The sequence below is a fragment of the Saimiri boliviensis genome, chromosome 1 (assembly GCF_048565385.1).
Source record: "Saimiri boliviensis isolate mSaiBol1 chromosome 1, mSaiBol1.pri, whole genome shotgun sequence".
Classification (NCBI taxonomy): Eukaryota; Metazoa; Chordata; class Mammalia; order Primates; family Cebidae; genus Saimiri; species Saimiri boliviensis.
Window position 1 is genome coordinate 219,452,476 of NC_133449.1, and position 23,315 is coordinate 219,475,790.

Here is a 23,315-nt window from a genome sequence, read left to right on the forward strand (position 1 = left end):
TGTTTAACTTCATAAAATGATGAGGAGTAGAGTTGTCCTCAGACAATAAAAAGGTGATATGTGACTTTAGAAGTTAGAGTGTAAAACATGTGATTAGTTAGCTGTAAAACCGATCCTATGTTCTCAAATTCTCTAATGACTAAAACTACCATAGCATATTATAAATAAAAGCCATGCATATTCAGCCACCTCTGTGAAAGGAAAAAAGGGAAAAGAGTTTAACAACAGTTAAACATCTACTCCAAGATAGACCTCTTTCAGCTGTTCTATAGACACTATCTTACTTAATCCTCAGAACACTACCATTAAGCATGTATTATTACTCCTATTTCATAGATGAGAGAATTAAGATTCAGCAAATTTCAGTAACTTGCCCAAGGCCACAAAATGTGTAATTAGCACAGCTGACATTTGAACTCAGGTGTAAAGTGTATGCTCTTTTGATCAGAGCTGCAGCAATAAAGATTATTAGCATGAATATGCCTTGGAAATTGTCGACCATCAAGACTTGAGACTTTTGGTGCCATTGAGACAAATATTGAGCCCACATCGATGAAACAGTATTCTTTTAGAAAACAACAATTTGCATGTGTTCTATATATAGAACACCAGGTAAGGCACTGTGAAGAACTATAGAAAAAAGATACACATACATATAAAGATGTACACATATGCATGTATATGTATATGGGTCTGTGTGTGTCCACTTCTCAATTGTTTGACTATTAATTGCCACCTATTATACATTAAGAATTCTATTTTTATAAGAAAAAGTGAAATAATGATAAAACCAAATTATATCAGCACATAGTTTTCAAAGTTTATTCTGGTATTGAAAAATCAGTCAACTCAACTTCTTATCCCTTCTACGTGTATAGTTTCACTACTGAATGAGAATTATTTTATATTGTCTATGTTAGTCTTGGGTACCATGATATTCTTAATCATCAAAATCTGAATCATGTTGACTAAAACCTATATGGGTGGGAAAACATATTCATAAATGTATCTGAGGAAAAGTGTTATAAGAAAATGAAATGTTTTATTTCTCCTTCAATCTTACTCTTATGGGGGTCTTTATTTCTTTTCTAGCTTTAAAGAGTCTAGTCAAAGTAAAGCATTTCTCTCAAATCTATTTACAAAATTCCCTAAGAATTCTTACTTCAATTCTCATTGCACCGAGCTGCACACACATCATGAGATGAAGGTGTAAGAATACATTTTTCAATAGCTTTGGTCTCTATGTGTGGCTACTGACATTTATAATAATTTACTATTAATGAATCTTTTCTCAAAAATATATTTTGCAATTTTATACTTCTAAGACTGATTATTCATGTATGAACCTATAACTTAAGGATGACAGGAGCAAGTTTTCAGCATTCATGGCACATTGTCTCCTTGGTCCAAACAGTAAGCTATTTATATCTTGGGATAGCCAATGCCACCATTAGATTCACTCACTCCTTGAACTTGTCTCCTTGTTTACCCTCACCATTTCAACTCCTGCACCCCACACTGAATGTTATCTGAAATTCCACTTCTGGAATGTAATTTATCTAGTTTGGGTCCTATTAAAATGGAAACATAACCGAGAGTGAAAAGAATGAGTGAATAAGAAAAATGAATGAGAAGATAAAATTGCTATTGAGTCAGATTTTTTTCTTGAGGCTTGTCCTTGATTATGAGGATGAAGGCCTGGGTCCAACATGACTGAAGAGATTAAAAGGGAGAAGATTCTAGGAAATATCGATCCACAGAAAGGGTAGTTTAAGAATTACTTAACAAACACCTGGCCAATTATTCAATTTTTCAAAAGTGTTGACCTGAGTGACTATTTCTATTTCTTCTATGGGTATAAATTGAACATTACTAATGGCAAACACAAGCCACTTTCTGTAGGAGGGAATAGCGGTCTCTGGACAAAGAAACTTTCAAGTATTTGCCCCTTAGTTTAGGATACTTACCCTGCTCTCCTGAATCAAGTGTCTCTATGTCCAATTTTTATCTTTCATTCACTGGAGAATAAAAGTTTTTTGATGTTTCTTTCTTGAGTCCAGCAGAGAAAATATTGAAGGAAAAAAATACAAAATTGAGAAGCCCTTGTAGCACCACCTTCCTGAAGTTCCTTCTCAACTTCCTCTTGCTCCCTTTACCCCATGTTTCTTTTATTTATTTTTTTTATTTTACTTTAAGTTCTGGGATACATGTGCACATGCTTTTTTTTACTGTGGGTTTTTGAGAGGTTTTTTCTCTCTCAGGGAATACAAATAAAAATACACAGCATTTGATCCTAAATTCATTTAATAACTTTTTTATAAATTTTAATAACTTTCTTATGGGGGTCTTTAAGCCACTCTGTGGCTTAAACAACAGACATTTATTTCTCATAGTTCTGGAGCCTGGAAAGTCCAAGATGGAGGTGTTGGCAGATTTGGTTCTGAGTGAGAGCTCTCTTCTGGCTTGCATACGGATGCCTTCTCACTGTATACTCACATGGCAAAGAGAAGAATCTCTGATGCCTCTTCCTTTTCTTCTAACGGCATTAATCCCATCATGGGGATCCTTGCCTATGACCTCACCTAAACCTAATTACCTTCAAAAAGGCCCATTTCCTAATACCACTTTTGCTATTATTAATAGGACTTCTTTCTCAAGTGTTGAGCCAAAAAGACTTCTGCTTTTCTTGTTCTACTCTCATAATTGATTCAATGGGTACTGTGCTACAGATTTTGTTTTTAATTCACCTGCCAAGCTCTCTTTATTTCTTCTTTGCAAAATATCTCTCAATTTTTCTCTTACTTTCCTACTTACTCTTTATTAAATATCTTTTCTATAAAGAGAAATTATCATTCTTAATAATCAGCATTCTGTTTAATACAGTATTATCAAAGAAAATAAATTATTGATACAGATTTCTTATCTAAGAATCTATTTTCAGTCTGTTTTGAATCTTGTTAAATTTCAATGATAGCATTTAAAAACTTAACTAGGTCTTAAAAATCATCAATCAATTAAACATATGCTCATTATACAGACAAAGACACTAGGATCTAGAGAAGTGAAATGACTTTCCAATGGTCATATACCAGAACTAGGACACAGTCCTTTACAGCAGTATTCTTTGTCTAGTCATTATTGCAGTGTTTTATTTCTTCAAAACTATTCTTCTCCTTCCAAATTTGGCTCTTACTTCCATTGGGAAGCACTGAATTAAGTCTGAGGCTTAGGTGCAATTCTGCCTGGGTAGATCACGTTGGACTACACTAGTGATGAAAATTAGCACTTGTGTGTGTGTTGGGTTTAAAATAAGTGAAGACTAATGGAAGTCGTCCAGTGGACCTGAAAGCAATTTAGCATTCCCTTCTCTTTGCTTTGGTTTTCAAAGTAATCTATACAGGTGTAGAATAATCTATACAGGTGGGGAGTTCTGAGTGAATCTAAAAGAGGCAGGTGCTTATATTCTCTGAAGCTACAATTAAAAATAATCCTGTTTCTCATGGGCTTGGGGTATAAGATACACATACTATACACATACATTTCTATTTCAGTATAAAAGTTGTAAGTGTGTGTGTATGTGTCTGCATGTGTGTGCATTTAAGGTTTAAATCAAATTGAATCCAACTATGTGGGATTTAGCAGAAATAAAAGGTGGAAGAGATATGTAGTTCATGCAAGTTCACTTAAAAAATTAATTTGGGATGGGTCAATTATCTGTAAATAAGAATCAACCACATTGATTAGGTGTATATTTCAGTCCCATCTTTCCTCTTGCCCTGAAACCCAAATTAGCACCTCATTTTTGAATTAAGATTCTGAAAAGATTAGCTTTTTGTGATGATTTGGGTAGAAACTTTGAAGCAGAAACCTAAAAAGCATGTGTTTCTGAATTAAATGCTCAGGAAATTTCCATATAGCAATGATTCGCAACCTGATAGATCTGGTGGCTATTGCAGAATGCTCAAGCATGTAGATAACTCTCTAATGGTAAGAGATGAATGTAAACGCTATTCAATTTTTAAATATTTTTCTTTCATTTATCTTTGAGCTCATTCTCTACCATCTCCCTCTTGCTCATTGCACTCCAGATAAATTGAGGTTTTTACTGCATCATGTACTGTTCCCTTGCCTAAATTCTGTTCCTCCAAAAGTCACATGGCTTATAGTCTCACATTAAGTATCTGCTCAGAAAAGCCTTTGTTGACCATAGTCTCAAAGTAGCATCCCAATATTCTTCTCCCTGCTTTATGTATTTTCATAGTGTTTATCACTAACAATTTTTAATATGTTGGTTTGGCTACTTGTTCTTGTCTGTTGTTCCAGTAGACTGTAAGTTCCATGAGAATGGGGACTTTGTTTTGTTCCCTTCTTATAACCAGGGCCCAGAACAGTGGCTGTTCTAAGAGCTAAAAAAAAAATCATACAGGAATTATTTCCCAAAAGAATAGTATCTATTTCACCTTCACAGGGCACCTGCCACATGCGGGGGACATGTGCCTCTGAAAAAGTCCTGGTTAGAAGCTGGGATATCTATTCTTTTTCTAAAACTTCTTTTTCTTTCAAAGAAGTTGAATCTGAAGAATTTTGTAACTTTGGATTCAGTTTTTTACTATCAAATTAAAGCTAAAAATGCTGCCAGGAAGGAGGGAAAGCCAGATTGGAGGGGGAGGAGGCGAGAGGTAGAAGAAGGGGAAGCAGAGAGTTGGGGGAGGAGATGGCTGAAAGATCCAGGAAACCTGAGGAGAGGCAACAAAAACCAATTAAAGTTAATGAACTACAGCTAAGCTTTTTATTTTAGTTTTTTTTTTCCCCCTCACAGTATACCAGCCTTAACTTGGAATTATTTTTCTTGGAGAGACACTTTCAAAAAAGTACACTATTTCCTCCCTTCCCCCACGCTCAGAAAAATAATATAACACTTTAATCAACAAAAGCATGAGGGTATGTTTTGTGCAGCTATCTAGTGGATTTGTCACTTGGCCTTCAGCCTTGGTTCTACCACCTACTAAATTCTGGCAAAATCCCAGAATGTCACAAATCCTGTTCTCCTCTATCTTCACATAAGCTGAAAGTCGGCCCTACTGAGTAGTTATCTGGAGGCAGGAGGCGGAGGTCCAATTGTAGTATCTAATATTAGAAATAGAGACGCCTCCAATGGTTTTTGGCAGACTGAGCCTACAAAGAGTGGCTCTGGCTCTCCTACTCAAACGTCTTAAATAGTTTATATATCTGTTTGATTAATTTGGCTGGAAACATGATTGCAGTTAATGTATTAGGTATAAAAGTTTAAAGGAAGATTCTTATGTCAATGATACCCATTTTCTAGAATAACTTATTCTATCAAGCCAGCTATGTTTAAATGATGAATCCTACAGATAATGAAACCCTACCTTATATTTATTATTTTTTATTACTCACGGAACCCCCGCCTCCCAAATTTGAATATGAATGAAATGTACTTCACTGACATTTTCTATTCATTCAACATTTTGGCAAAGTATCACATTCAAATTTATGATTCCATTCTATAATGCAAAAAGTGGTATATACTGATCTAAATTACTTTAAGATATTTAAAATCTGAGCTTTTGATGCTCAGGTTTCCACTTGAAATGCAGTTCTGAATGCTCTGCTTTCAAATAATCTCTTCTTCAACCTTTGCCTTTACCTCAGGCTTAAAAACATAGAATTTTTGTCAATGTTATTTCTCAGCTTCCCATTTAATTCTGTTCATTTCTTTTTTGATTTTTAAATGATAAAGAATAGTTGTCTTCTCTCAAGGAGTTTAAAAATTATGAAGGTAAGAGTGGCCTTACTAAATATTTGGCTGAATGCTGGCTTCTCTCTTCATCTACCCAATCTTTTTTCTATGTTTGATAGATGGGTCAGAATCTCAGGGTGCTCACTATTGCTTGAGAAAGTACATCTTTTGTTGGGAAAATCTACTGATGAGAAAGTTGGCCAAAAAAACACATATACCATGACTTTTACTTATCGATCTTGGCTCACTTGGTGATTCATTAATTCATTCATTTATACATGCACTCAATAATCATCTGTTAAAATGTTATCACATATAGAGGCTATCATAGCTTAAGGCCCTAGAGGATCAAAAAGTATACTATTCTGGTACACACTACCTTCCTTTCCTGAGTGGGAAAGAGAAAAAAAACTACATTTGTAAATATAAATATTCCTACTTCTACTTATCCTGACACAATATAATTTTAAATTCTATTCTGTTTCTGGTCATTCTCCTCCAGAAAAGCCTTTGTATGTCAATGTCCCACTTAAAATGTGCATCCAAATATGAGTGGGCTTGTTTCACATTTAAAGAAGAGTAAAACTGTTACCTCCCACATTTGAACACATGCTTTCTCTTAATATAAAAAATATGAAAGTGGGCTTTTTTTCTTCATATATTTCAGTGTTGGTCATCATTTACTTTTATATGAGCTGAAAACTTTAGATTTTGCAATCAAAATAAAGTACAATTAGGTCAGGAATTCTCTATGTTGCTTTTGTATAGTGCGTGTGTGTGTGTGTGTGTGTGTGTGTGTGTTTGTGTGTATTTGTGTCTGCATATGTGTCTGTGAGAGAGGAGTGATGCAACTCTCAATTTTGTTTTTAAAATTTTTCCATATTAAACATCATCTTGTCAAATGATGATTCTTCCTATCTATGTAAAGTGCTTATAAATAATGTAAGCAAGATGAGCATTCTACTTACTAATAGTAAAAAAAAAAACAGATAATTCACTAGTGAAGAGTAATGTCTAGCACACATATACAGATTTAGTCCTCGATTACAACAAAAGTGTAAAGTGAAAGCTTAATAAAATATAATTTTTACTCACCAAATTGCCAAAGGTTAATTACTTTGTTTTCAAATATTGATTCAATACTCATGATAAGGAAGCTAAATGCATTTATTTATTACTTGTTTAGGTATAAGTGTGGTCATTACATTCTTTTCAGAAGCCAATTGGAAAATATAGAGGAAGAAGTGATCATTAACATTTCTTGGGTCATATTCTAAGGATATAAATGAGAAATAAAATTAATAATTTATGCAAAAAACAGTTTAGCATTTTTTATGACAATGAAATTTCAAAGTAGACATCCAACAATAAAAAATGGATAAATGAATCATACATACCATCGATGAAACATTAAAGTTATTTACTGCCATTTAAAAATATTTAATAACATGAAAGACCCTTTCATTATAATCTTGAGAAGATAATAAAATGTTAAATTATATTTAAACTTTAACTTTCCATGAATTCAAGGATATTTGTCTGTTTTATTTATAGCTGACTGTCCCCAGTGCCCAGAATATTGCCAGGTGCTAGCAGGCATGCTGTGCATATATGCATGTATGGAAGTAATGAATGGATATGCAGAATGTTTTCACTTAAAAATACATACGCATACATACACAACATAAGAAGAAATATCATGAAGATATCAGCAACATCCATCTCTCAGTGTTAGCCATTATAACACATTTTAGTTTTATATATTCAGTAGTTTCCAAAATTTGTATATTTTGTAACTGGAGAAAGTTTACTGAACCTATACTCTCATTCTCTTCAACCAATAATTCCAACTGTGGAAATAATTTTTGTTTTTTTTTGCTTCTGTAGTTAAATTCTGATGCCATCCCTGATAAATTTGGCAAATTTGCCTTTCACTTGTACACTTTCTGAATAGGATAGAATCCTTTACAGTACTTGATCATTCCCTACAGTTTGAACAAACTTTAAAACAATGATCTAAATGATTTTAAACCCACTTTCTGCCAACTGTATTAGAATGTGGGAATCAGCTCATACTTGGGAATCAACCCATACCCTTCTACCTTGTCATGATGATTTGTACATTTTAAATGGCAAAATGGTTTCTTACCCTTCTACCTTGTTCATGATGATTTGTAAAATGTTGTTAACAGCTTTTTGATATAGCAGAATACATGTGTATAGATTTCACCCTGACTTGTATGTCTAGCTAGCAAGCTTCTCAGAAAAAGAAAATAATAATAAGGTTAGTTTGATCTTAGTGATCCTTGCAGCAATTCTCTCTCTCTCTTTTTTAAAATTTTTACATGCCAGATATTTGAAGATTTTAATCAGTTTCAGAATTTTGTTTGTATGATGTCAAACGACTTTCTCTTCTTTCCATTAGGTACATTTTTGAAGACAAGTGAAACATCTGCTTGTCTCTTGAGTAGCACCTGAGTACCTCTCCTTGATGCTGTGGTCTAAGAGAATTCATCAAGGATAGGCTTACCTTCACATTTGCAATTTTTGAGTAAATTGCTTTTCACAGATAAACTTAGAGATGTCTTTCAGTTTGCCCAATGTTTGCTAGGTTTAAATGCTTAAATATATTTTAAATGGCAAAATGGTTTCTTACTATGCTTTTGCATTTTTAATTTACTAATTCAATGCTTATTTTGCATTTACCAGTAGGAGCTCATTCTATGGATTATGAACATAAACCATGGAATGGGGTAAGACTCCTTTGTTCTTGCTTTCCTATGAAAACTGACAATAACACCGTTACCTCTTGAGATTATTCTTTAACCCCTCTGCAGAGGAATTTTCTGTGTCATCTTTTATATTTCTGTCTTATTGGCGGTATGTGTTTCCTTTTAGCTTTCTATTTTGAAATAATTTCAGAATGACAGAAATGTTGAAAAAAAACCAGCAAGTAATTAAACTTCATGTACACTTCCTAAAGGGTAATCCTATCCCTTTCCCCTTTGTTAAGCTATTTGAGAGTAAGTATTGCCTCTTTACATCTAAATGTTTCTGTGTGTATTTTCTTTTTTCTTAAAAAAATAAGAATGTTCTTTTATACAGCCAGAGTATAATTAAACAAATCGGAAATTGGCTTTGATACAAAGCTACACTTTTATAAATACACACACACACACACACACACATACACACACACACACACACATATACTGAATAATAGTAACAAAAAATTTACTCAAATATTGCCAGTCATTCTAATAATAATTATTATAGAAAAATACATATTTGTTCTGCTCCAGGATCATATCTTGTATTTAGTTGTCATATATTTTTAGTTTCTTTTATTCTGGAATAGTGCTTCAGTATTTCTTAGTTTTTTATGACCTTCACATTTTCAAGAGTATGGACTAGGTATTTTGTAACAATTTTTTTGTTTGTCTGGTGTTACTTCGTGATTAGATTTACATTGTGTGTTTTCAGCAGGAATACCATGGAAGTGATGTTTTGTCATTCTCAGGAGGCACCTGATGTCCATTTGTCCCGTTAATGGTGAATTAACTTTGATCATTTGGTTAAGGTGGTGTCTACCAGTTTTCTCCCATGGTTACTATTTCCCCCTTCATAATTAATAAGTTGTGGGGAGATACTTAGAGACTTTTTAAACATCTTGTCTCATTTAATATTCACCCTCTTGTTTTAGTATCCATTGATCATTTGTGCTTCAGTCAAATATTACAAGAATTATTTCCAGATGGTGAATTTCTAACTTCAAATTTTTTACATATTCTTTACTTGGCATTTATTTTCTATAGAGATGAAAATTTCAATTCTTTAAACTATGTATTTACTTCTTTATATTAGAATGGTCTCATGGATTCTTATATTTATTTAATTAAATCAAACTATTCCTACTGTATTATTACTTATAATGATGCACAGTTAGTCTCAGATTTGGCCAGCAGGAGTTCCATTCAAAAGTATTTTTTGTCTATCTTAACATGTCCTCATTTTGTGTGGGAAGGGAATAACGGAAGTGATTTCTTTCTTTCTGGACTTAAAGATGTTCCAAGAGCATCTTGTATTTTCCCAGACCCAACCATGGCATCAGCCAATTTTCCAAGAAGTCCTGTTTTCTTTTAGTATGAAACAATGTTTAGAAACCAAGGTAAGAATGGTAGGTGTGGTAATTGTTACTAAAGTATCATTGTTTGTAGGCTGTTTCAGACACACACACACACACACACACACACACACACACACACACACACATCTGTATCTATTTCATTGACTATCTATTTGTCTGTCCATCCTTCCATGAGTTAGATACATTCAGTCAGAGTTCCTTTCAGTCTTCCTTCTTTCCATAGTTGTAATTCCCGTCTCTGACAGTGACAAATCTGCCTGGCTATCTATATTTTGATATGTCAGAGACAGCTGGCTTTTCTACTTAGAAACCTTTGACAAAGGTATGAAGTTACCAATTATATTATTGATGATAGGGTAAGACAAAGAGGCAGCAATAGATTGGAGACAATTATGGAGAATACTGAGTTTCCTGCACATTTTCCCATCTGCTTTCAATCTATTGCCCTCTCCCTCCCTTTACCACTGGGATATTTAAACTTCTACACTCTTGGATTATTTTAAAGATTATCTTCAGACAGTAGTCTTCCTTTTTCCACTCAGAGTCTTTGCCTATTGAATAGCTGGTGTGAGCCTTTGACTACCTTCTGTATGTGGTAAGGTCAGCAGTCATACACCAAGGGCAGGGCAGTGGGAGCAGTCCAGACCAGTCACAGGCTATCCAGGGATATATGTTTGTAAGAAATTTAAAAACAATAATAAAACCAAATATCACTCTGATTTATATTATAATCGTGCCTCAGCAATTTTCAACCTTTTAGTGATAAAATACTCTTTCCTGATGGGGTAGACTCCTTCTAACTTGTCCCACTGGTATACCCTTTGAGGTCAATCAAAATGATTCCACTGACACTACATGAAAATACAGCTGGACTGCGCCATTGTCACTAGGTTCTTCTCTGTGCTTTCAAAATAATGTTTCATATTTATTTAAATTTCCTAATGGAGAATTATTTTATAGTTATCATCTCTTGCTATCAAGTTTAAGGAACTGAATAAATTGCTACAATTATTGTTGCCCAAATGTGAATGATGAATACACTTTCTAAAAGAAAAAAAAATTCTCATTATGCATTTGGATGTACATCCTTTAACTCTGGTTAGAGAAGAGATGGATTAAAGAAACACATATTTAATGTCTAAAAGTAGTTTGTTCAATTGTGAATGATCACTTCAAAAAAGTTTCTTTATAACTGGTAAAGTATTTGTTTTTAAGTTTACCATCAAAATGAAACATAATATAAAAATCTCATGGACCTTTCTAATTCTCAAGGATCCAGTCTCAGATACTAATTTGACTAATTTGAGAGTTCCTAGACCAGATTTTTAAAATGTTCTCCTGTGTCATTTATTTTTTTCCAGAAATGCTATTGCATCTGAGAACATCTGCAACAGTCTGAAAAAAAAGTTTAAAAAAACATTTTGCTTTAATCTTTCTATAGATATCAGATATTCTCACAGATTCTGTGATGTGTGATATATTAGCTTTACTGAAGAAACACCATTCATGACTATGTCTTGAGTAGCGTCCACGTGAATTGAAAATATATCAACTTCGTTAACATCCTTAAATTCTTCTTTCAAAATTAAAGAGGCCCTAGAATGAGATTGGGTCATGATAGAAACGATTTTAGATCGAGTGACTTTGATCACTAAAATTTTGGAAGAGATATATTTAAGTAATATAAGAGGCAGGTCCATCCAAGTTATGTATTCCTTAACACTTTAGAAAAAGACTATGTGAACAATATCTAGAATCGTCTAACAGGTAGGAGGTAAAAAATTCCAGACAGAAGAGTAGTTATTTCCCATACTATAAATTGCAAAAGTAGTATTTAAAATTAATTGACTGAATTATCACAAATTTAAGTTTTTCTTTATGCTTTTATGAAAATAGAATTGGCTAAGGCCATCTGGGGTCCTTAACTACTTTTTGCATAGGAGAAAAAATGAATGATTATTCTATTTATTGGCAGAAATTTATTAACTCAGAAATTTCTAGTGTAAGAAATTATTTAATTTATCTCTGTTTAGAAATACAGCCTAAACTGAACATCTATTTAAAATGGAGGTGTGCAGTGTGAATTCCTTGTAAAATTTTTAGCATATTTAAATTACACTTAATTTAAAATGTTTAAAGACTTTACAGCATTGTTTGGATGCCAATGGGCGTCCTTCAACAAATTCACATTAAAACAAAACTTCATTTCATGAAAAACTTTAAGCACTTTGAAACCTCTCCTAATTCTGATCAACTCTTCCTTAATTTAGTCACAGCATAGCTGTTATACTGCCTGAAGATCAGATTCCAATCTAATTCTCTCATCAACTAGCTTTGTGAGGTTATGAATCTACTTAATCGCTCTCAAACTCAACTTAGTCTTGTAAGATTAAAATACTAATTTCTCCTTGGTTTGTCTTACAGTATTATGAAAAAATCAAACGAGACTAATACATTTAAGTATTATTAACTACATATTAAAAGTGATTACTTCAAACAATGCTTCTCAATCTTGAATGTATGTAAATCCACCAGGAGGTCTTGTTAAAACACAAAGGGTTAGGTCTAGTCTGACAGGGTAGATCTCGGGTGGAGCCTGAGGATTTGTCTTTCCAACAGGTTTCCAGGAGATGCTGCAATTGCTGGTCCAGGAAACATGCTTTAAGAACCACTGACCTAGAATACAGGGGTGCATTTTCCCATAAGTAACAAACACCTAGCAAACGATACCACTGAAAATATTGAAAATAAACTACATTTACCTCACTAAGTTCTTTCATTATGCTTTTCTCAAGTTTTATCTCCATTTCCAGTAAAATAATAGCCCCACCGAATCAGTCTAAACGTACTAATATTTTACATTAATCTTCAGCATATTTTATGCTATTACTTCCTAGCTCTGATCATGAGATTATTTTCAGCTGAGCAGAGTCCATGGTAGAGTATTTGTCCCAATAGTTACTGCCATCTAAACGTCGTGAGTCTGTCAATAGTACTTTAATTCCTTTGTATGTTTGTGATTTTTTTTAAATTAAAAAGGAAAATCATAAACACCCAGACTTTTTCAAATATTCAAATATTCTCCAAAGTGGTGATTTAAATCAGAAGAGAGGACAATGGCAGACCTCTGTTACTTAGTTTCCCACCCATGTATGAGGAGCAGCTATGTTGTGAATTAAGTTATTTTTGGAATATTTCACTTTTTCACACTTCAGGGAGGCCATATGATGACAAAAGAAAATGATGTATACCTGAGACTAGGAACACGTAGAAGGCATCTACTTAGATTGTGTAAAGTTCATTGACCTTAAAATTAAATTTATTCTGTGTATTTTCCATAAAATGACCCTACATGTACTGAGAGCAAAATGACTTGGATAGTAACTCTTATTTAAGTTTTCTATTTAAAAACAAGATTCTAAGATCAAGGCTTTAGGGAAGTTGGCTGAATTGGATGATTTCTTTCTTCCTTTTTATATGTATTGTTTTACCAGGGACAGATTCTTTCTTAAATTAGACTAGTTCTTTTCATACAGTGTCTTCAGGAAGTAGAATTGGACCAAATGGTAAGAAATATCATTCAGAGAGTTTATACATGTTGAAATGCATGGCTAAAAGAAAAATATATTTTGGCTATTTATATGGTTCTGTAGGAAAACATACCTTCCGGTTTTCTACCCTTAGCATGAATCATCAAAGGAAGCTGAAACAAGTAATGGTCTAAAATTTTATATTCACAGTGGACATTATGTGATTGTCTCTTGAAGAAGGTTATACCAAGGTTGTCTGGCTTTTCCAGAGTGCATGGCCACTCCATGCAGACCTGATGTAAAACACCTGAGCATAAAAAGTGCATTTTAAAAACAAAGATTGAATGAGCTTTAAGTAAATGTGATTTCATTCCAGGAATTATATTTCCTGGATAAGATGCCTAGGTTATTGTAATTTGGCCAATACAAAAACCCAGATTTATTTTTAAGAAATCTCAGACTACAAGGATTCATCTTTGGTAAGTCATTTTTGATGATTCTGGCAATTCATCTTTGGTAAGTCATTTTTGAAATGATATCAATGAAGTATTATAACTATTCTATTTTAATCTGGAGGAGAAGTCACCACACACAAAAAAATTATAATCTTAATTGCAAGATGATAAAACTTACCCTTCAAATAAGATACAGTGCACACACACAAAATATGACATAGAAACCTGGATATTATAGTTCCAAACCAATAATATCCCTAGATTTCTCCTGCTGATAAAACTACCCCTTGTTCTAGGACCCTCAATTTATGAAAGTCTGCAGTTGAATGCCAAGAAATATGTTGAAACCCAGGAGAATAAGCCATATTTAGAATGGCAAACAGATTTATACAAAAGGTACAAACCAAAGAGTCCCTGCAGAGTTACAGAGGAGGACAATCTGGCCTGTGGCTCAGGTTAGAAAGGAAAAAATGAATCAGAAAAGCAAATATTATCTGCTGTGCGATAATGAATAAAGAAGTTATGTAACGGCAGCAGAAAACTGTCTTTAATGTGGACACTGGTTCCAAGATGTCCACCCTGGTTTTGAAAATTTTTCAAAATCATATATTTAGTAGGGCTTGTGACTCCATATTAACAAGTGGCAGGATCTACCAGACATCAGTCTTTCCTGGTGGATTATTGCTTGAATGGAAAATTCTAATGCAAAATTGAGTTTATGTTCTAGAACTTAATTTCTTCACATGGCTTTTGTAGAACATTTCTAGCATCTCTATGCATTAACATGGTGCTTAAATATAATTTTTTTCCCTACAAAGAGATGGCTCCTTTCTATATGTGTGATTAGATATTATATCTTATATCATTTGAAATCTCACAGTTTGAGCATATGTCTGCTATTCCTCTTCTTGGAGTCTCTTTCTTTTCCAAGTAATTTCTTTTTTAGTTTGGATTACATGTACTATTGCCTGGTTGACAAACCGAATGACTCAGAAAGACATCTTTCTTGATTACTATGTAATGATGGATAAAGATAAATGATTCACACATTTGTGTTCCACATCTGATGATAAATGTCAAAGACACATTTTTTTTTACTTCCCTCTCCCCATAATAATAATAATGGCCATCAACTTTTTCAAAATTAACTTTCAAGGCAACATCTTTAGGAAATCACAGTTACCATTTATTGAAGGACTATTCACCAAGGCATAACCATACTGGTTTAGGGCTTTAAGTTTAATGACTTGATTTGTAAAATTTTGGTTTGGCTTCTTCATGGTTACGTACATTTATAATTTAGTAGATGCTTGGGAAAAACAAAGAAAATTCAAAAATCAGTATTTAAAGACCCCAACTGTCAGTAGCCTCAAATTTTGCCACTTGGACCGTTGATATTCTAAACATCTATTACATCAAATGTAAATGGGCTTCATTATGTCTATTCTGAACTGACTCTGTAATTTCCATTTCTGTCTATTTTTCTGTCTACTAAATTGGGTTGATATATGCACCTCTGTTCTCACTCACATTTAAATTAAATTCCCTTATTGCAAAATTTAAAATTAGGCCTGTCCTGTTTTTTATTTTAAATGTCAGGTTCTTGGGAAGACACTAGCCTAATGGGCCTGTTGATAATCACTCAGTCAATAGAAGTTTCTCTTTGTTTTTCTGTGTCAGTTTAACACAGACTATTAGACTCCTCTCCTTCTTTGAAGTTCCACAGCTCTTCCAGGGTGTTGAGTATTGATCTGTGCTTCGTTCACCTTCTTGTGACAATTGAGAGGGAGCACAAAGTCACAATTAGATTGTAATCCCTCAATTGTGGTAAGAATGGATTAGGTGTTAGCCAATTACTGCTTTCTGACATTAATTCTCAGAGGGCGGGGCTGATCTTATGAGGTTTTCTCAGATCCTGCCAATCATTGTCAGGAGCTTTTAAATAGAAACACTTTTCAACACTTCAGAAGCTCCTGAAAAAGACTTGCACATTTTTCTTTTGTTGTCTCTTTAGCTTTCTCACTGCTAATGACTACTGCCAAGATGTATAAATGGAATGGCTCAGCTAAGAAAGGAAATTTATCAGAGGTTTGAAAAGTCTTCTGCTCTACTACAATTTTTCTCTCATTTTGTGATTGAGTTGGGACAGGAAGTACAAGATAGGGAAACAGAGGATTTCTTTATGCTAATATATTTGAACCACCAGAGAGCAGTTGATTCGTTAGGGCAAGTTCCCTGCCTGTCTTACTGCTTGAGATCTAAAAATGTAAACTCTTTGGTAAAGAAGATTTACACCTGCCAAGATTGAATATGGATGTCTAGAGTTCTTGAGAACAGATCATATCTGGCTTCCATACTTTATGGAAATAAAAGGCAAAGTGACATTTATATTTTTCAATTTGCAAAGAACTAAGGTTATCATATTAATGACCATGAAGGGCAGAGTAATAAATTAGTACCAGTTTGGAGGGATTTTCCTGGTTGAGTACTGAAAATGCCATGTCCCAGGAACTTTCTCAGTCTGGGACAAACCAGAACAGTTGGTCACCCAAGAAAGGGAAGTGAGAATTCTGGAGCCACTTTCCATTCTTTTTATTTGATTTGGTTTCTCTTGAATTAAATGTTTGGCTATGTGCATTCAGCATCTTATTATTGAATAAGTATATACATGTATTTTATATTTCCCTTTTATTAAATTGATTTTTATAATGATGTGGTAGATATATTACAGGAGAGGAGAAGATGTACTGAATATTTAAAACTATAGACTCCAACAACCACTTTTGTGGAGAAAATGAAGGAGTTCACGTTTATAGGACATTTTTGGAATGTAGGTCAAGGCATAAACAGTCACTGATATTTCCACACTCATACTTAGATATGTATTTATTTTCTTAAAATTAATGTTCTATATTCTGACCTGCTATTGAGCAAAGGGAGGTATGAATTTGTCTTGAGAAATCCATCAAGTGAATGATTTACCTTGAGAGTTGATTTTATATCTCTATCAACACAGATGATATGTAACTATGTTTATAAAAGTTGGCATATATACAGAAACCAAGATGGAAATTTGAGTCTCTCTGAAATTTTCTTAGATCAATTTAATAAAATATTCATGAAGATGTATTTTCTTGGTGCTCCTGACTGGGCTGAACTGAGTTGATGCAGTGTGCTGTTATAATGGCGGAGGAACTGAGCAATCAATAGTGGGGAAGTATTAGAGTGCTGATATTCACTGCCCAAATAGCCAGGGCTCAGAAGTAAAACTTGCTTAAGGTTGTGTCTTATGTGATGCTGTCAGCATAAGAATAGGAGGGGTGGTAGGTTTTCAAATTCACAGTGTTTCTAAAAGGAGGAGAATTTTCAAATACCTATGGTAGAGGTCCAGGAGAGAAAAATGGAGAGAGTTGTAGCAAAAAGATCCTTTAGTAAAGTTGTCCCTCTACCTTAGGCAAGGTTTGCTTTCCATGGTTTCAGTACCCATAGTCAACTGTAGTCAGCTGTGGTCTGAAAATAGATGAGTACATTAAGATATTTTGAGAGAAAGAACACATTCACAAAACTTTTATTACAGTATACAGTTATAATTCTTCTATTTTATAGTTAGTCTTTATTGTTAATCTTTTACTGTACCTAATTTATAAGTTAAACTTTATCATAGGCATGTAAGCATGGGAAAAAACATAGTGTGTGTGTGTGTGTGTGTGTGTGTGTGTGTGTGTGTGTGTGTGGTTTGGTACTATGTGCAGCTTTGGGCATCCACTGGGAAGACTTGGAACATATCCCCCATAGCTAAGAAAGGACCGCTGTACAGGACACAATAGACTGGCTATTCCATTTCTATATACCAATTTATTTCATGCATATAATTTTTATTTTACATTAGCATGTCCCATCAAATAACTTAGACATTAGTTGTTCTAAAAGACCTCAAAGGTATAACTACAACAACAATGAATTATTAACCAGTGCCATAAGACAAGTTAAAAATTGACTAGTGCTATAAAAGAGGTTCTAATACCAGTTGGCAGGATCAGGAAAGTTTTGGCTAAAGATATAACCAATGAGATGGATCTTGAAGAGAGAGTGATTATCAGTAAGAAGATGGGAAGAATAATTAGACCAAAGAGAATAGCATTACTAAACACACTGATTTGGAAGAGCATAAGGAATGATGAGCAATCCAGTTTCCTCAAAAGTAGGATAAAGGTAGGGGAGAAAGGAGATTCAAAATTAAAAATGCAGGATGGCTTTATAGTGAGAACAAGTTTAAGTCACAGAGGGTTTGGTACTGCAGGCAATGGGAGAAAACAGATTTTATGTAAGAAAATGGCAAGATTAGCATCTTGATTGAAAGATAAAATCTGGTAGAGGTGTGAAGAATGCATTTGGTAAGGAAGTCTGTATGCAGACAGCTGATTCAGCTCTTAGGAGGGTCTAAACAACTAGTGATAAAGGGCTGACTGAGAATTCAGGCAATAGGAATGGAGAAAAAGAATCAGATCAGAGTCACTGATGGGTTAAACTCAATGTTCTTTGCACCTTATGCCTGGAATGATGTAGGGAAAGAGTTGTGGGATGGTTCTAAGGTTTGCAGATGGATGAATGGGAGAAGAACGACTGGTTCACATGAGTAGAAATATAAGGAGAAAGAATAGATTTTTTAGAGGGATATGGAATTGAATGTGTTGGAGTTTAAAGCTGGAAGGAGCTATCCTGAAAACTGCTGGGGAGACTGCTGTGCAATTTTTTTCTAAACAGAGACCAGTTCAGAAAATAAATAAATAAATAAAACAATGGAGGATTATGTATGAATACACACACACGAATCTACATTGTCTATAAAAATATATTTGCAACTAAATTATACTTAAACATTCTTTTGCGTTTCCCTATTACTGCTGGATAACTTTAAAATTATTATTATTTTAGAGATAGAGTCTTTTTCTGTTGCTCTGGCTGGAGTACCGTGGTGCCATTATGGCTCTCTGCAGCCCCAAACTCCTGGTCACAAGGGATCCTCCCACCTTAGCCTTCCAAGTAGCCAGAAGTACAGACACACACCACCATACTCTGCTGGTTTTTAAACATTTTTTTTTTTTTTCGTAGCAATTAAGTCTGGCTGTGTTTCCCAGGCTGGTCTTGAACTCCTGCCCTCAAATGATCCTCCTGCCTCAGCCTCCCAAAGTACTGGAATAAACTCTGTGAGCCCGTGTTCCAAGTCTACTGGAGGATTTTCATTTTTGACTATTTTTTTTTTAATTATATAACTAGACTAAATATTTTGTGGATTATGAAAACAGCTAGTATAGGAACAAAGGATTTGGAAAATTTGGAAATATAAATTTAATTTTTCATAAAAATTTACTCTCAATCTAAGACTCAATATATCAGCCCTCTTAGAAGAGACCAATCAGCTGATTAAACTATAGGAGAAGGGGTACCATTAGGGCTGCTGGCTGGGGAGATGAAGTTCTTCCTTTGCTACAGAAAATATGACAGCATGGTCAGGCGTGGGAGAAGCTTGCGGTTTGAAAATACTGCGTAAGTAACTGAATGCACTTTCCAGCTGCTAATGAATATAGTATCAAGAGGCAACATATTTGCTATATCACTTTTCTAAGAGAACAAGTGTGGTGGTCTATCGAAATCTTTATTACAGGGTTATTTCTTTTTCAAGTCTTTGCAACTGACGTGCTAATGATTTCTATATGAAACCTTAAATTAATCCTTATCAGCAGACAGCTCTGTTTGTAGTTAATCCCTATAGCAGTGGTGTATTTCCTGGCTCCATCAGTGGTTGTCATGACTTGGAACTCTTGGTTAGAGAAAGGTATAAGATAGCATAGATTAGTCCATTCTGCAGTGGCTTAACACAGCAAAGCCTGGTTAAGGACAGCAGAGATTTTTCTCTAAGCAGTGACTTCAAGCTCATGATTCACTCTATTTTTTGTTTCGTCCCCACCATCTCACATATAGGTTCCAAGAGGTTCATGAAAAAGAAAAAGAGAATTTTAGAGGAATCACTGTACTCTAAACTGCCTCAACCTGGAAGTGATTTATCTCGTTTCCTCTTATAGCTGTTAGAGGCCGGGACTCACCATGTAGTTCTAACCTAACTGTAAAGAAGGCTGGGAAATGTGGAAGATCATATAGATATTTGACAGTTAAATGTTTCTTCCATAGTCCAACCTTCCAGTCACAAATTATTCCTTTGTTTCTTTATCCCTCTCGGAAAACAAACTCAATTCTTCCAAAGAGAGATAACCTAAAATTTGTTCAGTCACTGAGTCTAACTTAAAGTCCAGGAACTCTGGACTCATGAGAGCCTCTGAATTAGGTCCAACTATGTCTTCATTTTTTCCAGCATCCTATGAACTTGAAAGACAGATTGTATCTGCCCTCCACCCTAAACACAACAATGGAATACTCTAATTAGGAAAAGGAAAGAATTGGAAACAGTCCATAGTCCTTGGTTTATAGCAAATCTGAAATCCCATTGCATAGATAAGGTGAAGGCCCCCTATCTTGAGGGAATGGGTGGGAGTTTCCTTAATTAGGTAGATTCTGCTCTATTTCTCTGTGCATTGTTTTCAGTAGTCCCATGCTAAGTGAATGCCTAGGAATGTGCCCTTTTTAACTATAGCACCTTTTTTTCAGCTCACTTCCTGCTCTTGAAAGGCTGGGGGCCAAAGAGTTGTTTTAAGTCTTGAGAAGACAGATGATTTTTCAACTAATCATGTGGTTTCTTTGGCAGTGCATTTGACATACAAACTTAATAAGTTTCAAATCTATATGCTTCCAGTAAGTTTCATATTCCAGAAGCCCACCCCAGATTCCTTTTAATTTGCTGAATGTCTTTGCTCCTAATACCTTCTTCTCTCTCAATTTTATCATGGCTATCTTAAGTCTATTAGGCTTGAATTAAAATATCATATCCTTAATTTGATGTTTGCAATGAATCACTTTATTAATTCAGAATGTTTGCCATATCATAAATTAAAGACTGGATGTGTGTCCTAATCTAGATTTTGGAAGAGACAATAAGGCTTGTGACAGAAAGGTTGAAATCATCTACATCTCTAGTTTTCAATGCCCTGTAGAGTAGATTTTCAATGTCTGGATACAATTTTTATTTCCAAAAATGGGGTGAGCAGAGAATGGTTGGTGCTAGTGCTGCTGGCATTTAGTGCACGAAGGCCAGGCATATTGATAAGCATCCTACAATGCACAGGCCATCTCCACACAGCAAAGGATTATCTGGCTGTTCCAGATAACACACCCAGACTTCTTCCAGAACCACTTAAGCTTTAATACGCCAGAATTTTTCAACAATATTAAGAAAGGTTGACAGTGCTTTTCACCTTTTGTCAGATTTCATTGTAATACCCAGGATTGAGATGCTTGGAGATCAAGTCATTATCCAGTGAGAGTTCATCATCTTAAAGGAATCCTGCTATACTTATTTTATGTATTTTGATATGGATATGTGATATGCACCCTTAATGCAATTCTAGTCCATAATAGCTACCTAACAATATTTCAGAATGAGCTTTTTCTAGTATTTCATGCCATTAAAGGGTGGCTCCTTCAGTATGTGAATGAAAGCTTGTCCATTAGAATAAATAAGAAGTCTAAGAATTTGGCTAAATATTATCTTTCTAGAAGATGAAAAAGCTAATGGTAAAATATTAGATATATAATTACTCAAATCCAATACTGATTATAGTCAAGACTAAGTAATGTAAAAATCTATAGTTCTCATGAAAAACAATATTAAAAATGTGCTCCTGGGAAGCTAGTAACATTTGGACATTTTTTTTTCTCTATTCTTCATTGGTTCAGAGCAACTATTTATTAATTAGCATTTTCTTTAAGAAAAACTAATAATGTTGCCAAGGGTTAACTTCGCTTTGGAGTATACTACTTCTGGAAAAAGACCACTAAAAGGCTATAAAATTAATTGTTTTCTACTAATAAATTATTGTTTAGAGTCACTTAGTCTCATCTGCCTGAAAAAACTGCTTTTTGAGTTAGAGGTTTTATATTGTCTCAGTCCTCTCCTCCATTATCAATACTTACTCCATTTTTATTATTATGTCTGTTTCTTCTGGTTCTCACCTTAGCTGAAAAGAGAAAGAATGATTGAACAAAATACCTTTTGAGTAATCTCTCTGCTCCTCAAAGTACATACTTCATAGTTATCACAAATTTGCATATTTATTGTTAAATAAATATAAGGGGAATTTATTGCAGTATGCTACATTCCTTCCACTCTCTGTATCTTGCTTTCATCTTGCCTGTTTCAGTAGTTTAAGATTTGAGGCACATGAATGATCACTTATTATAGTTATTTTTGCAGAGAAAGAAAGCAGTCAAAAAACAAATTGTCCAACTTCTTATAAATGAGAACGTGACAAGCAAAATGCCAGTTTGTTCACCTTGTCCTTTGCCCTAACACCAAACCATTCTATTTGATGCCTTTTTTTTTTGTAGTTATGAGTAATACTCCAAATATTTTACAGCAGAGAGATGAGTCACAAAGCAGAAGAACTATAAATACTTTTGTTCTTAAGAAACAATGAAGCTGTATATTCTTTTACATTCACCCACCTCATATGTGTTTTATTTAAGATTAAGCTTTTTTGAAAAACAACTTTCTCCTCCTTTAAGAGTTCCAATCTCCAGTACAAGTTATGTTTTCTAGTAAACTGTTTCATTTTATTTGATGCTTCATAAATGTATCTAAATCTAGCTCATCATACACTGCTAGCTATACCTAATCATACACACAGGTCTGAATTACTCCGCTCCTATTTAAAGAAAAAGAACAAAATGTAAGAATGGCAGATGTGTTCGTAATTAATATCCTACTGAGTTAATCAGTAGATCTTCGGAAATGCTATGAGGGTTTTGATGTATTCAGAAAATCACTGCCTTGTTCTATAGACCTCTTTAAAGACATTCATACAACAGTTAGTTTTTAGAAGATGTAATCCTTGCAAATAAGGTAGTAGGTAATATTGTCACAGACTTGTCTCTCTGAATAACCTAATTCCATGCTTGATTTTACATGTTTAAGTGAGGAATTTATGGTTCATATTTATAGCCAGCGATATGTGCAAGGATTGCTGTTTACTAACATCACACTCAAAATTTCTTGTAGATGTTTCAGGCAATTAGAAGTATAGCTCTTCTAGAACTAACTAAATATAAATAAGATGGGCACTTTTTTTTTTTAAGGAAATGAGTACTTCCAAATTGTTGATTGCTCCTGTACTTGTGAATGAGAGACTGTAAGAGTCATGGTAATTCATTGAAGGAGAAGGAGAAGGAGAGGAGAGGATTGCATTATTCGGAAAACTGGTCTTTACAGTGAAACAACGCTGAGTTGAAAGCTCTGTCTCCCGCTGTAAAAC

At 34.2% G+C, this 23,315-nt stretch overlaps 1 long non-coding RNA gene across 1 annotated transcript in view; it reads right to left on the reverse strand.

Annotated features, from left to right (window-relative positions):
- Nucleotides 1–1,022: 1,022 nt before the first annotated feature.
- Nucleotides 1,023–23,315, reverse strand: part of LOC141583464 (uncharacterized) — a 58,519-nt gene continuing 36,226 nt past the window's right edge. Inside the window, exons 3-5 of the long non-coding RNA XR_012516079.1 lie at nt 6,857–6,969; nt 1,968–2,045; nt 1,023–1,571 (exon numbers count right to left, since the gene is read on the reverse strand). This is a non-coding gene — a long non-coding RNA (uncharacterized LOC141583464). The remainder of the gene's footprint in view (nt 1,572–1,967; nt 2,046–6,856; nt 6,970–23,315) is intronic.